Source organism: Pongo pygmaeus, chromosome 21, assembly GCF_028885625.2.
Source record: "Pongo pygmaeus isolate AG05252 chromosome 21, NHGRI_mPonPyg2-v2.0_pri, whole genome shotgun sequence".
Lineage (NCBI taxonomy): Eukaryota > Metazoa > Chordata > Mammalia > Primates > Hominidae > Pongo > Pongo pygmaeus.
Window position 1 is genome coordinate 28,143,586 of NC_072394.2, and position 15,166 is coordinate 28,158,751.

At 47.2% G+C, this 15,166-nt stretch overlaps 1 long non-coding RNA gene across 1 annotated transcript; it reads left to right on the forward strand.

Moving 5' to 3' along the window:
* Positions 1–3,817: 3,817 nt before the first annotated feature.
* On the forward strand, positions 3,818–12,344 carry LOC129022023 (uncharacterized). The gene is made up of 2 exons (XR_008496195.1): positions 3,818–4,116; positions 6,555–12,344. It is a non-coding gene; the product is annotated as an uncharacterized LOC129022023 (long non-coding RNA).
* Positions 12,345–15,166: the final 2,822 nt, after the last annotated feature.

Consider the following 15,166-nt stretch of genomic DNA (forward strand, 5'->3'; position numbering starts at 1 on the left):
TGTGGGAGGAGAGCCCTCCTGAGATGTATGGAGAGACCAATGCCCCTCCTCCCTGCTGCTCCCCCTCTTGAAGCTGTTCCCTTCTTCCCTCTGTCCCTGCTCAGCACAGTCACAGCAACTCTCCAAATCATGACGCTCAAAATGCCACATCTAAAAAGAACATCCGGGTAGGTGCCTCTGCTTCTTCTGACTTGGCCTCCCTTCCCTGCCCTCTTTGGGTCTCATGTAGTTCTTTTGCCTCACCCAACCTCCACACTCCCTCGACAGCAGTTGAAAACATTTGCTCTCTGAATCCCCATCTGCTTGTATATGATTCGTATCCTCTGTGAGTCAACAAGGTGAACATATTCCTCGTTTGGTTGTGGAATTTTTTTAAAACGTCTCCAACAGGCTCTGCCCCTAAGAAAGTAAATTCATGCACCTACAAAGAGAAAGGAATGGGACAGCCATCCACCTTTCGAATCCTGAGTTTCCCTCTGCACCCTTCAACACTTATTAGGACTTACATGAAACTATGTGACAACTTTTTATTTCTATTAAACAAACTACAGCTTTCTTCCTTGTATCTGAGGAAGTTGGCAACCTTTACACAGAATAGGAGGCCCACAGTTCCAACAGTTATTGTATACATCACTGACCATGTTAATGACTCCACAAAATCAGTCCTGGGTCCACCAAATATTCTGTTGAAGATTAAATTATAAAATTAAACTCCAGCAACATGCATACACAGTTAATAAACTCAGGGAAAAGATCAAAATGGGACCTACATAAAAATTTTTTAAACTTTTTATTTATTCTGTTTCTCATGCTTGCTGAGGCTGGAGTGCAGTGGTGTGATCTCTGCTCACTGCAATCTCTTCCTCTGGGGTTCAAGCAATTCTCCTGCCTCAGCCTCCCGCGTAGCTGGGACAAGTGCATGCCACCATTCCTGGTTGATTTTTGTATTTTCAGTAGAGACGGGGTTTTGCCATGTTGCCCAGTCTAGTCTTGACTCCTAGCCTCAAGTGATCTACCTGCCTAGGCCTAACAAAGTGTTGGGATTACAGGGAATGAGCCATCCGGCCCAGCTTTTTTTTTTTTTTTTTCCCTTGAGACAGGGTCCCTCTGTGTCATCCAGGCTGGAGTGCAGTGGCTCAATCATGGCTCACTCTAGACTGGACTTCCTGGGCGCAAGTGATCCTCACACCTTAGTCTCCAGAGTAGCTGGTACTACTCAAACTGTACACAAAAATTAATTTGAAATGCATCAAAGACTTAAATATAAGAACTAACTATAAAGCTTTTTGAAGAAAACATAGATAAACATAGATAAATCTTTGTGACTTTGGATTAGGAAGCGATTTTTTTTTTTTTTTTTTTTGAGACAGAGTTTTGCTCTTGTTGCCCAGGCTGGAGTGCAATGGCACAATCTCGTCTCACCACAAGCTCCGCCTTCTGGGTTCAAGCAATTCTCCTGCCTCAGCCTCCCAAGTAGCTGGGATTGCAGGCATGTACCACCACACCTTGCTAATTTTGTATTAGAGACGAGGTTTCTCCACGTTGGTCAGGCTGGTCTCCAATTCCCGACCTCAGGTGATGTGCCCACCTCGGCCTCCCAAAGTGTTGGGATTACAGGAGTGAGCCACCGCGCCCAGCCACGATTTCGTAAATATGACACCAAAGTAAAAGTGGCCGAGTATGGTGGGTCACACCTGTAATCCCAGCACTTTGGGAGGCCAAAGCAGGAGGATCCCTTGATTGCAGGAGTTTGGACCAGTCTGGGCAACATAAGGGAACCCTGTGTCTACAAAACAAAATAAAAAAATTAGCTGGGTATGCTGGCATGTGCCTTCAGTCCCAGCTACTCCAGCCACTCTGGAGGCTGAGGAGGGAGGATCACTTAAGCTGAGGAGTTCTGGGCTGCAGTAAGCCATGATTGTACCACTGCACTCCAGCCTGGGTGACAGAGTGAGACCCTGTCTCAAAAAAAAAAAAAGAAAAAAGTACAAGTGACAAAAACAAAATTGGACTTCACCAAAATTAAAAAAAAATTGATTTCAAATAACACCACACAGAAAGTAAAAAGACAAGCCATAGGATGGGAGAAGAACCTGGCAACTTGTTTATCTCATGAGGGACTTGTATTAGAATACACAGGGAACTCTTGCAACTCAACAAAAGGAAAATAACCCAAGTGAAAAATGAGTGAAAAATTTGCATGGACATTTCTCCAAAGATAATACACAAATTGCCAATAATCACATGATATGATGCTCAACACCATTAGTCATTAGGGAAAGGCAAATCAAACGTACAATGAGATGCCACCTTCTACCCCTTAGGATGGCTATGATAAAATCTACAGACAAGAACAAGTGTTAGCAAGGATGGAGGAAAAAACCCTCATCACTGCTGGTGGGAATGTGAAATGGTGCAGCCACTTTAGAAAACAGGTTGGCGGCCAGGTGCTGTGTCTCATGGCTGTAATCCCAACAACTGGGAGGCCAAGATTGGTGGATTGCCTGAGGTCAGGAGTTTGAGAGCAGTCTGGGCAACATGATGAAACCCTGTCTCTACAAACAAACAAACAAACAAACAAAAAAACAAAAAAAAATTATGCAGGCATGGTGGCATGTTCCTGTAGTCTCAGCTACTCAAGGAGCCGAGACAGGAGGGTCACTTGAGCCCAGGAGGTTGATGCTGCAGTGAGTGGTGTTTGTGCCATTGCACTCCAGCCTGGGTGACAGAGTGAGACCACATCTCTGGAAAAAAAAAAAGAGGGAAAACAGGTTGGCAATTCCTCTCAAAAATTAGGCAGTTATACTTTGACCCAGAAATTATACTCCTACTTATATAAGCAGAAATGAAAACATAAATCTACACAAACTTCTACACAAATGCTCATAGCAGCTTTATTCTTAATAAACAAAAGTGGAAACAGTTCAAAAGCCCATCAGCTGATGACTGGATAAATATCATATATGCACACAAGGGAATATTTTTCAGTAAAAAACTAAGTTCTGGGCCAGGTGAGGCATCTTATGCCTGTAATACTGATGCTTGCACCTGTGCAAGCATAGGTATTGCACAGACTGAAGAAGGAGGATGGTTTCACCCCAAGAGTTCAAGACCAGCCTGGACAACATAGCAAGACCCCTTTCTCTACATATATATAGAAAATGTTCTCAAATTAGATGGTGCCAATGATTGCACAATTCTGTGACTATACTAAGAACCAGTGTATATTCTATTTTATTTCATTTTATTTTATAGACAGGGTCTCACTCTGTCACCCAGGCCGGAGTGAAGTGGTGCGATTTCGGGTCATAGCAACTTCTATCTCCCAGGTTCAAGCGATTCTCCTGCCTCAGCCTCCCGAGTACCTGGGATTACAAGCACACACAACTATGCCTGGATATTTTTTGTATCTTTAGTAGAGACAGGGATTCGCCATGTTGGCCAGGCTGGTCTTGAACTCATGACCTCAGGTGACCCGCCACCCCCACCCCCACCCCCCGCTGCCCCCTCGGCCTCCCAAAGTGCTGGGATTACAGGCGTGAGCCACCGCGCCGGGCCCATTGTACATTTTAAATGGGCGAATTACATAGTGTTTGAATTATAACTTAATAAAGCTGCTGGGAAAAAGAGAAGATAAAAAAGGTGGATTAAAGGGCCCACAGAAGAAGCCGCCTGACCCCCGGCCTGGCCTCCTTCTCGGCTCTTCCTCTCCGGGGGCCCAACAGGGCTGTGTGTTTGACAGGCAGTTGGGAGACCCTGGTGGCCAGTTTTGGTCGGTCACGTGGGCACGCGGCTGAGCCAATCAGAATCTCCTGGCAGTTGGTTCCTGGAGGCAGAATCTGTTAAACTGATGAAGCTCTCGTCTCAGGGTCCCTGTCTCGGGGAGTCGGGACTGTTGGGTCACCCTGGGTAGTCGGGACTTTAGACTGAGCTGTCTTGGTCACTCAGGGGGCAGTTGGCAGAGTATTCGTGGTCAGGGAGGTGACCCATGGTCAGCAGGGTCAGGCCACCCAGGGACAAAGGGTCCTCCTGCACCGGGCCCTGGAGAAGGACAGACCGGTGGGGACTTGGGGTCAGCGGGGGAGCCTCCGCGGATGGGGAGTCACCACCTGCCGGGTAAGAGGGGACTCATCACAGGGGCCGGAGCAGGACAAGCGCTCCTTCCCGGCTCAGGCCGGGTCCCAGGCTGGACCCCTCCCTGTCTCACAGGGCTGGCCTCCTTCGGAGCTGGCTGGGATGGAAAGGGGAAGTAGGAGGAGCTCAGGGCACAGGGATTGGGTCCGATCCTGGGGTCTGAGCTGTGGGGTGAGGAGGGAATCGCATCTCCCCTGGGGAGTGATGATGTCATCCAGCCGTGGCCGATGCTGGAGGTCATGATGTGAACCTTGACAGGTTACCCAGGGCTGCCTTCCTGTTCTTCTTCTGGGCTGTCAGGGAGACCCCCTGCTCTGTTTTGTTTTTAAGTGACCAGAGACAGACATGTAACGTAGAAAACGCTATCACTTTGATCATTTGTTTCAAATGGAAGAAAAACCGACACAAGTGGGTTTCTGGTGGGAAGCGCATCCCTCCAACTCCAGGAACTCCATTAAGGAGTTAAGAAAGCACAGAGTCCTGTCAGCAGCCAGAGACATGCTGGGCAGTGGTGACCTGGGAGCCACCCTGGGACATGGAGATCTCGAGCTCTACCCTCCGTGCAGGGAGATTCCTTTCGGAAAAAATCTCTGGCAGAGTGGGAGGGTGTAGGGGCCAGTTACATACAGGCTTGCTGCTAGGACCCCTTAGCCATGGGCAGGGTGGGCACAGTGACCAGGGCCAGGAAACTTACAGGCCCACGAAAGAGTGTCAATTTCAAAGTCAGAAGAAAAAAAAATTGAACTATGTGATTTTTTTTTTTTTTTTTTTTTTTTTTTTAAATGGAGTCTTGCTCTGTCGCCCAGGCTGGAGTGCAGTGGTGTGATCTCGTCTCACTGCAAGCTCCGCCTCCCGGGTTTACGCCATTCTCCTGCCTCAGCCTCCCAAGTAGCTGGGACTACAGGCGCCCGCCACTGCGCCTGGCTAATTTTTTTTGTATTTTTAGTAGAGACGGGGTTTCACCGTGGTCTGGATCTCCTGACCTCGTGATCCACCCGCCTCGGCCTCCCAAAGTGCTGGGATTACAGGCGTGAGCCACCGCGCCCAGCCTATGATATTAATATATTTATCATTATACCAGTAACTCATAAAATCAAATTTCAAACTTTTTTTTTTTTTTTTTTGAGACAGAGTCTTGCTCTGTTGCCAGGCTGGAGTGCAGTGGCTCCATCTCAGCTAACTGCAAGCTCCTCCTCCCAGGTTCAAGCCATTCTTCTGCCTCAGCCTCCCGAGTAGCTGGGACTACAGCCACCCACCACCATGCCTGGCTACTTTTTTGTATTTTAGTAGAAACGGGGTTTCACCGTGTTGGTCAAGATGGTCTCGATCTCCTGACCTCAATCTGACCGCCTTGGCCTCCCGAAGTGCTGGGATTATAGGCATGAGCCACCGCACCCAGCAAACTTCAAACCTTTTAATGGAACAAGGACACACAGGCATTAATCCCCAGTGTCCATCAAAGTTGCAATGCAGCCCTAACGGCCTGGCATCCTTGAAAGGGACGTGCATTTAGTAATGAGATATGCACAGCAGCATAGTCAGCTGTGTGGTACATTCTCAGCTGTGCCTCAGCAGCCCTGATGCAGACATCCAGAAGGAGCACAGCCACTTTATCCAGAGGTGAAGTTTTGCAGCAAGACAGCATTCATAGGGGGAGTTCTCAACAAATGTCAGTCCCCAAAAAGGGAACTGGCTTTATTATGGTCATTAGGATATTCACTCATAGAGAACAGGACCTGACAGACAAAGCAAAGAATGAATACTAAGATTAGAAGTATTTGGCACATTTGGGATGAGAAGGAGGCACAATGGGAAAGTGTTGAGTTGAAATCAAACTTGGGTTAAATGTGCTCAGTTTTGCCCAGGATCATTCTTGGCCACAGGACTCAGTTTGCTGAGCAGGTACACAACACACAAGGATACAAGCAGCCATTGCGCACAGACACACCCACGTCGGACACAACCTGCTCTCCTCTCTTCCCTGCACCAAGAGGCGCATGTGGCAGGGGTCCTGGTGGAGCACTTCAAGGAGAAGTGTCTGGGGACCCTCATGTGAAGGGAACTCTGTGTCAAGGCACCCCCTTTCCTCAGCCACAATGAGCTCTTGGAAGCTGAGCAACGGTGTGGGAGAGGTTGTGGGGGGTAGCAAAGCAGGGGAACCAGCCTGGAATTGTCTCAGGGAAAGACCAGGCCGCTAAGAGTGCAGATGGAGACATGAGACATCCGAGGGAGGGAGGAAGAGGGGACCCCCTCATGAAATTGGGGCTCACGTACACCTGCATCAAGTGCTGCGGCAGTGTTCAATCAGAAATGCTGCCCAGTACCCAGGTGGGGCACATACACGCTCAACACCTGAAAAATATCTGTTCTGATTTGTGCTTCAGGAGAAGAGTTAATGTCTCCTTCATCTTTCTCTCTAGCAATCAGCCATGACTGTCTTTGCATTGTCCATGCTCTCAGCCTACCACCTCCTCCCCCTGCCATTGCAAGTGGCTAACACTGGGGATGAAGACCAAGACACCACAGCCTTTCTCCAATACCTCTCAAATCAGCACAGACAAGGACGAAGGCCTCAATCCACAACTGCTGAAGATGGACCCTGGCCACATGGGATGGTCAGACACGCCTGCCCAGCTATCTGCAGGCGAAGAGGCTCAGAAGAGGTTTGGGGGCCTGAAGGACATCTTGCTCCCATGTCCATATGGGCAGGCGATTTCTGCTCCATGAGTCAATTTTGCCATATAAAATACTTAATTTCAGCCATTCCAGGGTGCTACAGGATGCACAGCTTCCCATCAGCCCACCCGAACTCCAGCCATGCCATTTTGATACCAGGAATAAGGTCACCTGCTTTCCTGCCCCTTAGGGGGCCAGAGCCATGGAAACAAAATGGCACTTCTGTTTACCTGTTATATTATTTGTTTGTCATCCTTACATGTTTGGAAAATGCAATTATATGAAAAAAGTTTAGTAATTACAGACATAACAGCAGAAAGACCTCGGAACCAAGCTTATTCTCATGGCCGATTCTGCTCCACCTGGGACTCTGCTGCGCTGCGGGCATCCTATGGTCAGAATCACAGAGGGACCATCAGGGAGGGCCTTCCCAGAGGATGGACCTCACGTGACTGCTGCCTGAGCAAGTGGCACTGGCCACTCTGCCTGGAGACAGGAGTAAATACAGGGCTGGCCAGGAGACCTGCACACTCTGCTACCAGCCTTGTCCATCTTTAGCTTCTAATCTGAAAATGAGGAACACGCAGACCAAGAGTATCTTTGAGGGTTAGTACAGACTACAGAAAAGCCCTGGGCCTTTCACTCTCTCCTTTTGCAAATTCCCATGTGTGGAAATGCTGTTTGGATAATGAGGGAGCCTGAAGAAGGTGGACACATAAGCAGCCCCAACAAGGCTGGCTCCAGCCTGTGAAAATGGGGCCCCGTGCCCAGCGTGTGGCCTTACTGGTTCAGTCTTCTTCACAGTGGGAGGTTTTGAGTGCCCAGATGCCCAGTGCCTCCTACCTGAAACAGGACAGGACCGGGCTGACCCCTGGAGGAATCCCATGCAGACTTGGCTATTCAGGGAGTTTCTGCCCAGCCAAGCTCGCCTCTGTGGCTACCCTGGTCTTGCTGCTCATATCTGCCAGGAAAGGCCTGGACTTGGAGAGAAACCTGGGATTTGGATTCAGTCCTTGCCGGCCTGGCTGATTCATATCCTTACCTCTGTCTGTGGAAGCCTATGTTCCTGAGCAGCGAGTCAGAGGGGGCATCTGAGCACAGAGCAGGGAGCTTCAGATGGGAAGAAGTCAGAGGAACCAGAATGTATCAGAGAATGTGGAGTTGGGTGCCTGAGCTCAAAGGCAAGCTGGGCTATAGGCTGGCTGTGTGATCTTGAGCAAGTTCGACCAGATTCTTTGTGCCTCTTTTCTCTCCTTAATAAGATAAATGTCTTCACTAGTACACTGAGGGCTGCCATTAAGTTCTATGTGCAGAGATCCAAGGCAGGCCCTAGGCCTCTTGGTGAGTGCTACTCCTCATTACAATTTGCTGCCAGGAGCAACATTGGGTGAGAGAACTTCTTAGAGCCTTGGCAGTCCTTGTCCTCCTGGACCCTCTGTTTTGAGGGTGGAATGAGGTGAAGGGCAAGTGCTTTCCCAGCTGGTCAGGTGCTCTACCAACTGGGCATATTCTAATCCCCCCAGAGTATACAGATCAGAGTTTGATGTGGCCAATGGGTCCGATGCCCAAGTGAGAATCTCTTGATGAAGTTATTGGTGTGGGGTTTTGCTTTGGTTTTTAATTATAGAGAACAAAAGTATTGAAAGTATTACATTTACCCTAAAGTTGTAAGCAAGTTATGGTCAAGTGAAGATGAAGACCCATCCTCAAACACAGGTTCCATTCTTAGCTCATCTCATTTAAAGGAGAGAAAAGCCTTGCAGGTGAAACATGGTGGGGGTAGACAGGGGTTCAGCCAATTTCAGTGTTTGGCCCCAAGAAGTGAATTTGGGTTTGAGGACCTCTCTCTGGAAGGATTTTGTGACCAGATCTTCCTGGAGATGATATTAGAAGCTTTTCTCACCAAATATTTATTTTCCTGGGGTGCAACTTCTTCTTCATTATTTTTTGTCTGCAGTAGTCTTTTTGGACTGAAGTGCAGGTTGCTCACAGCATCCTACAAAGTAACTGTCTTCCCAAATCTCACCTACCTCTGAGCTTCTGCTGTATTCCTCTCTTTCTCTCTCTCTTTTTTTGAACTGGAATCTATTACTTTGGATGATGCATGCTGGCGTTTTCTAAAGTTTCCTTATTGATTGTGTCTTTCAAAAATAATCTGATAATATTTTAGCTTCTTGAATTTTGTGGCATATTTTTACGGCTCTGCTAAACCCATTTTTGAGTGCTATGACATTGTTCATGTATGAAGTTGTGCCAATGGAAACAAAATGCTGTCATATAGACTCCCCTAAAACTTCAAATCTGGTCCAGATCTTAGACTGACAGGTTCTGCTGTCATTGGATCTCAGTGAGACTTTTGCACCCATTTCCTCCCTTTGTGATTCATCCATGGACATCCCCATCTCTTTGAGAACAATCTCAGGAATATTCCTTGCCTTCTTTCGGCTCTCACTCCATCTCATTTCCTGCTATTCACTCGGGAATAAAGAAATGTCCCACACTTTAAAGAGTAAAAACAAAAATTGGAGCTCAGAGAGGGTGAACTTGTCAATATCACACAGAGCTGGGAGTGTGGTAAGCCCTTGAAATGGGGCTCAATGACACCGCTACCTCCCAGGGATTCTTAATGTCTGAGGGTTCCAGTGAGCTGAGATGAACCCAGGGCCTAAGAAGCACTGTCTGATCTCCTCACCTCCAAAGCCCCACCCAGTGCACATGGCCTGAGGCGTCCATGGTGATGGTAAAGAAACCTCACCTGCCATCTCTCCCATTACTGCCATGTCCTCTCTCATCCTATTCTGTGCCAAATGTCCAGATGTGATCAATAGAATCAGGAGAAAATTGAGGCCTGAGGGGAGGGGCCAGACTCTGGGAGTAGAGAGTGGATTGAAGTCAGATTAGGGCTGTTCAGCAATGAGTTCAGGGCCTTCAAGTGTTGGGAGCTTGGCAGCAATGCCAAGGGGAATGGGGGTGGATTTGGGTCCAAGTTTATGTTCGAAGAATATAAGCATGATTTGGAGACTCCTGATGTTCATATGGCCCCATCAAGCAGAGCTAGGGGTCACCAGAGGAGAGAATGATGCTAGAAGTTCAGGTGAGAACAGGGCAGACCCTGCATAAATGTGGGATCTCTCTGTTTGAATCACGGCCCAAACACTGTGGCAGGGACACTCCCAAGGAACTCAAATATGTATTTTATCAGGGCTTTAACATAAGGAATATTGATTCTTAAGAAAATTGGAAACATATGAGAATCTAATTTACTTTGTTATGAGACGCTATACACCTGGAAGAATAGGTTAACTGTCAAATTATTACCAAATTGTTGCAAAAAATTGCCAATGAAGCAATCATACAAGGCTCAGGTAACACAGTGGGTGGCCATCACTCTGGGAGAGGGAGATAGCACTGGAGAAGGTCCTTGTGACTCAGATCAAAGAGAGCAAATGGCAAAGAAGGGGGACAGTTGCTGTTTTCTGAAGTATAGCCTCTTAGGTGTTATTTGACCATTTGTTACCTGTGAATGTATAACTTTGATTTTTAAAATAAGTAGAAAAGAGCCTCTTTCCTAACACCAACCAATCTCTGAGCCCCACAGATGGTCTTCTGGTTTCTTGCAGGAGGTTCTGGTCCCACCCGCCTGCCCCCTTCTAGGACAACCCCACCAGCAAGGAGGTCTTTTAGTTCCTTCTGTGTGTGTTCACCTGCTGGTCCTGGCTTGGGCCCCAGGGAGCCCAGGAACCTCGGGGTTCTCTCAGCTGCACTTCCATCCGTGGTGCCCAACCTCAGTGCCTAGGACTCTGTGTGCCTGACCTCCTCCAGGCAGGGCTGCTCCCTCCAGGTGTCCACCTGGTATGGGCCTCCCGTGGCAGCTCTCCTCTGATGACCTAGTGTGGTGGGGGTGCTAAGGCCAACCTGCTGCTGGCATGCCCAGAACTTATTTGCTGGCTGTTTCAAAGACTCCCGAAAGGCACCATGGATTTTCCTTAGAATACAGTTCTGTGCAGTCCCACCCATCCTCTTCCCCTCTATTTCCCACTAGGGCTGATACTTGCTTTAAGGTCTGATGGCTCACCCAGTCCTTCATAATTTTCACAATGTTACGTTCCTTCCTAAAACCCTTGCAGTTTAATCTGCTCTTGGCGTCTGCTTCTCAGAGGAGCTGAGTAACAGAGACTCCAACCCTTCTTCTCTCAGTCCCTGCTGCCCCTGTGGTGAGGTTGACAGTTGCAGACCATAGAGCCAGCCTGGCCTTGCCCAGAGCATACATGACCTCTTAGTAAGGCTGGGCCCTGCTAAGGGCTATGTTTTGCACACGTTCCTGCTAGTCACATCCAGCACATCTGGGCTACCACTCGGATGGCAACATTACGTTGAAGACCACTGTGGCCATGGCAGGAGTAGACCAGATGGCAGTCTTGTCTTCAGTCGTCATGGAAATCCCAGCTATGCAGCACTAGCAGGTGTTTTATAATGGAGGATCAGATGCTTGAGCTTCTGAGCAGGCCTCCTCCCTCTACTGCCTTCTGTAAGGGTCTTGGCAGCAGCCGGCTCTGGAAGGCATCCTGGCTCTGGGTTCAAGAGCTTGCTGGGCTTCTACATGAAGGTGTGAAGTGTGAATGTCACCTTTTCTGATTCACACTTTTGTTTTCTGCTACAAATTTGGGATGTTTTCTGAGGGACGCTGAATAGATGGGGGTGGATGGGGAGGGAGGCAGGGGCTAGAAAGTGTTCTCCTGGGGCCACCCTCCAGCCTAGGGCATCTGATGGATGAGGAGGGGAGAATCTTTGAGATCCTGTTTATGAGGGCACCGCAAATACCACATTTTTTTCTTTTTTGCAAATTCTAGTGGAGAAATTTTACCAGGTTGGGAGAGAGGCCTCAGGATTAACTCCCTGTCTCCTGCCACAGTTTACACCGGTGAAGCTTCCTGGCCAAGCATAAACTCCCAGGTGGAGTACAAACAGCCTTCAACAATGGCACCATCATTGGTACCAATGGCATTGAGAGGAGGTGGCACTGACACCCTAAGTGGGTGGCTGCCTTATGGTCTTCTGCTGCCTGGAGAGCTTTGCCTCCATCACTGGTGCCCACCTTGGGAATTCCCAGGAATTACTCTTCAGAGGTACACTCGGAAGCCCACTCTGCAAGGCCATTTTGTTCCCTTACTGTGTCTCTGAAATCATTTTGAGACAGGAGAATAGGGAATTAGGGTAAACAACGGTTAAGGCATAAGCAAAAGAACAGCAGGTGCAGCCAGCTCTAGACAGCATATAGGCCACATCCTCACTCCTGTTATAACAAGACAGAAGTTTCCACTTCAGCCTCTTGTTTCATCCTGGGTAAGTCCTTCATAGGATGTAACCAATTGGAGGCCTCTAAAGGGCACCTAAGGGTGTTGCTAAATTATTTTATTAATAGCTTAAAACCCTAAAGAACATTGTAATCAGCGCTCTTGAACCCTTTACATAAGCCTGCTTCCACTCTGTGGAGTGTACTTTTGCTTCAATAAATCTGTGCTTTCATTGCTTCATTCTTTTGTTGCTTTGTTTGTGCACAACAAATCTGTGCTTTTGTTGCTTCTTTCATTGCTTTGCTCTTTTGTTGCTTTGGTTGAGTGTTTTGTTCATTCTTTGTTCAATGCTCCGTGAGCATGGACAACTCAGAGTCAAGACTTTTTACCTTGTAACAGTTTGTTATCCCAGCACTTGCAAATCCATCTGTCTTCTGTGTGTGGCTTTCTATGTGGCATAACTATAGACATTGAAGGTGAAACACAAGGTAACACTCCATTCCTTAATGAGCTCTCAGTTCACTGGATGAGACAGAAGGAAGCCACTGACTCTGAAAGGAAACAGAGTGTGGCAAAGATGGGGCAGAGGAGTGAGCACAGACAGGATCAAGAGAAAGGGGAGACAAACTATTGTCATCAGTGTGACCTTTCTAGGGAGCAATGTGTGAGTTGAGCTTTGGAGAAGAAATGAAGAAGCTGGATGTGGTGGCTCACTCCTGTAATTTCAGCACTTTGGGAGGCCAAGGCAGGTGGACAGCTTGAATCCAAGGGTTCGAAACCAGCCTGGGCAACAAGGTGGTCTCAAGATGCTCTATCACTTGTCCTTCTGACTCAACAGACCCAATGATACTTTAAGTGTGGCAAAAGGTGAAACCCCATCTGTACTGAAAATACAACAAATTAGCCAAGCATGGTGGCACACATGTGTGGTTACAGCCACTCGGGAGGCTGAGGTGGGAGAATCACCTGAGCCTGGAAGGTCAAGGCTGCAGCGAGCTGAGATCGCACTAGTACACTCCAGCCTGGGCAACCGGAGTGAGACCCTGTCTCAAAAAAACATGAATAAATAAATAAATAAATAAGAAGAGCCTTCCAGAGCAGTATGGAATGGCCAATGCCCCTCCTCCCTGCTGCTCCTCCTCCTGTAGCTGTTTCCTTCTCCCCTCTCTCCTTGTTTGGAACAGCCACAGCGACTCTCCAAATTATGACACTCAAAATGCCACTTCTAAAAAGAAAATCAGGGTTGGTGCCTCTGCTTCTTCTTACTTGACCTTCCTTCTCTGCCCTCTTCTGACTCGTCCTCCCTTCTCTTTTGGATGTAATTCTTTCCAGCCTCCACACTCCCTTGACAGAAGGTGAAAAATTTGTATCTCTGAATCCTATATCTGCTTGTCTATGATCTAAATACTTTTTGAGTCAACAAGGTGAACATGTTCCTCATATTTCGTTATGGAATGTTTAAAATGTCTAAAATAGACACTGCCACTGAGAAAGTAAATTCATGCACCTACAAAGAGAAAGGAAAGGACAGCCATCCACCATTTGACTACAGAGTTTCCACCTGCACCCTTCGACACTTATTAGAACTTTCATGAAACAGTGTGACATCTCTTATTCCTGTCAAACAAAATGGAACTTTCTTCCTTGTATGTAAAGAAGTTTGCACCCTCTACACCGAATAAGGAGATGCACAGTTCCAACAGTTATTGTATACATCACTGACCATATTAGTCACTCCTCAAAATCCATCATAGGTCCACCAAATATTCTGTTACCTTAAGACTACATTGTAAGATTAAACTCCAACAACATGTATATACAATAAATGAATGGAGAGAAAAATAAAAGTGGTGAGCATATAATATTAATATGTACATATTACAAATATCCAAAGCTACTACCATACTTGTTTTTGTAATTTATCATGAGGCCATGACACCTTTTAAAAAATATATTTTAAAAATATAAAAATTTATTGATTTTATTTATTTATTTATTTATTTATTATTATACTTTAGGTTTTAGGGTACATGTGCGCAATGTGCAGGTTAGTTACATATGTATACATGTGCCATGCTGGTGCGCTGCACCCACTAACTCGTCATCCAGCATTAGGTATATCTCCCAATGCTATCCCTCCCCTCTCCCCGCACCCCACAACAGTCCCCAGAGTGTGATGTTCCCCTTCCTGTGTCCATGTGTTCTCATTGTTCAATTCCATTTATTCTTTTCACTATGCTTCTTTTATTTTGTGGAATCAGGACATGATGGTACATTTGTTTTCTTGTTTCACTACTCATTCCATATTTTCCCGGTCCTCACTGAGAACCTCAATTTGTCTCAGGTCTTTGTCTAATATGAGTGACCTAAATCACCAAAGTCCAGTCCTGAAGACAGGCTTTTCTGGGGAATATGCAGGGTTTGAGCAGCCGAGGCCCACTGAGTGAGCCCTTTCCAGGCACCAAGGGAAATGCCTTCAGGATAAGGAGGAAGAAAAATCTAACCAAAGATCCAAACCATAGGACCATGTGGACATGGCTACAATGCCAGGTGATTCCCAAAGAGGAGATACTGATGAACTTCCCATGAGGGAAATTCTCTCTTGTCATCAGTCCATGAGAGGGCAAACACACTTAAAGCTCTGAGCAGTATCAGGAGAAGATGCCTGAGCAGCTTTGGTGCTGACTGTGAAGAAACTGCAGGATGACCAGAAAGACCTGAATCTCCATGCTGAGGTCTGTGCTGTGAGGACAGGGGTGTATCTAATGCATCTAACTCCACCTTCTGCCCTGACTTCAAACTCTTTAAGAAACTGCATCAGGGCAGAGGCTGAGGAACTTCAGTCCATAATAAAACGTGAGGCCTTATGCCCTGCAAGGTGTGTTAGGGACTTGATGGCAACCAAGGTTGCCAAACATGTCAATTCTTCTGGACACAGGGGCACAAGTCACGGAGGTGCCAAGAAATGTCTATGCCCATTTTGAAAAATTACTTTAACTGGATTTGGAAGTAACCGTGAACAATGGGCTGATATATCTTTGTGGGTGGGCCCTTTTGTGCCA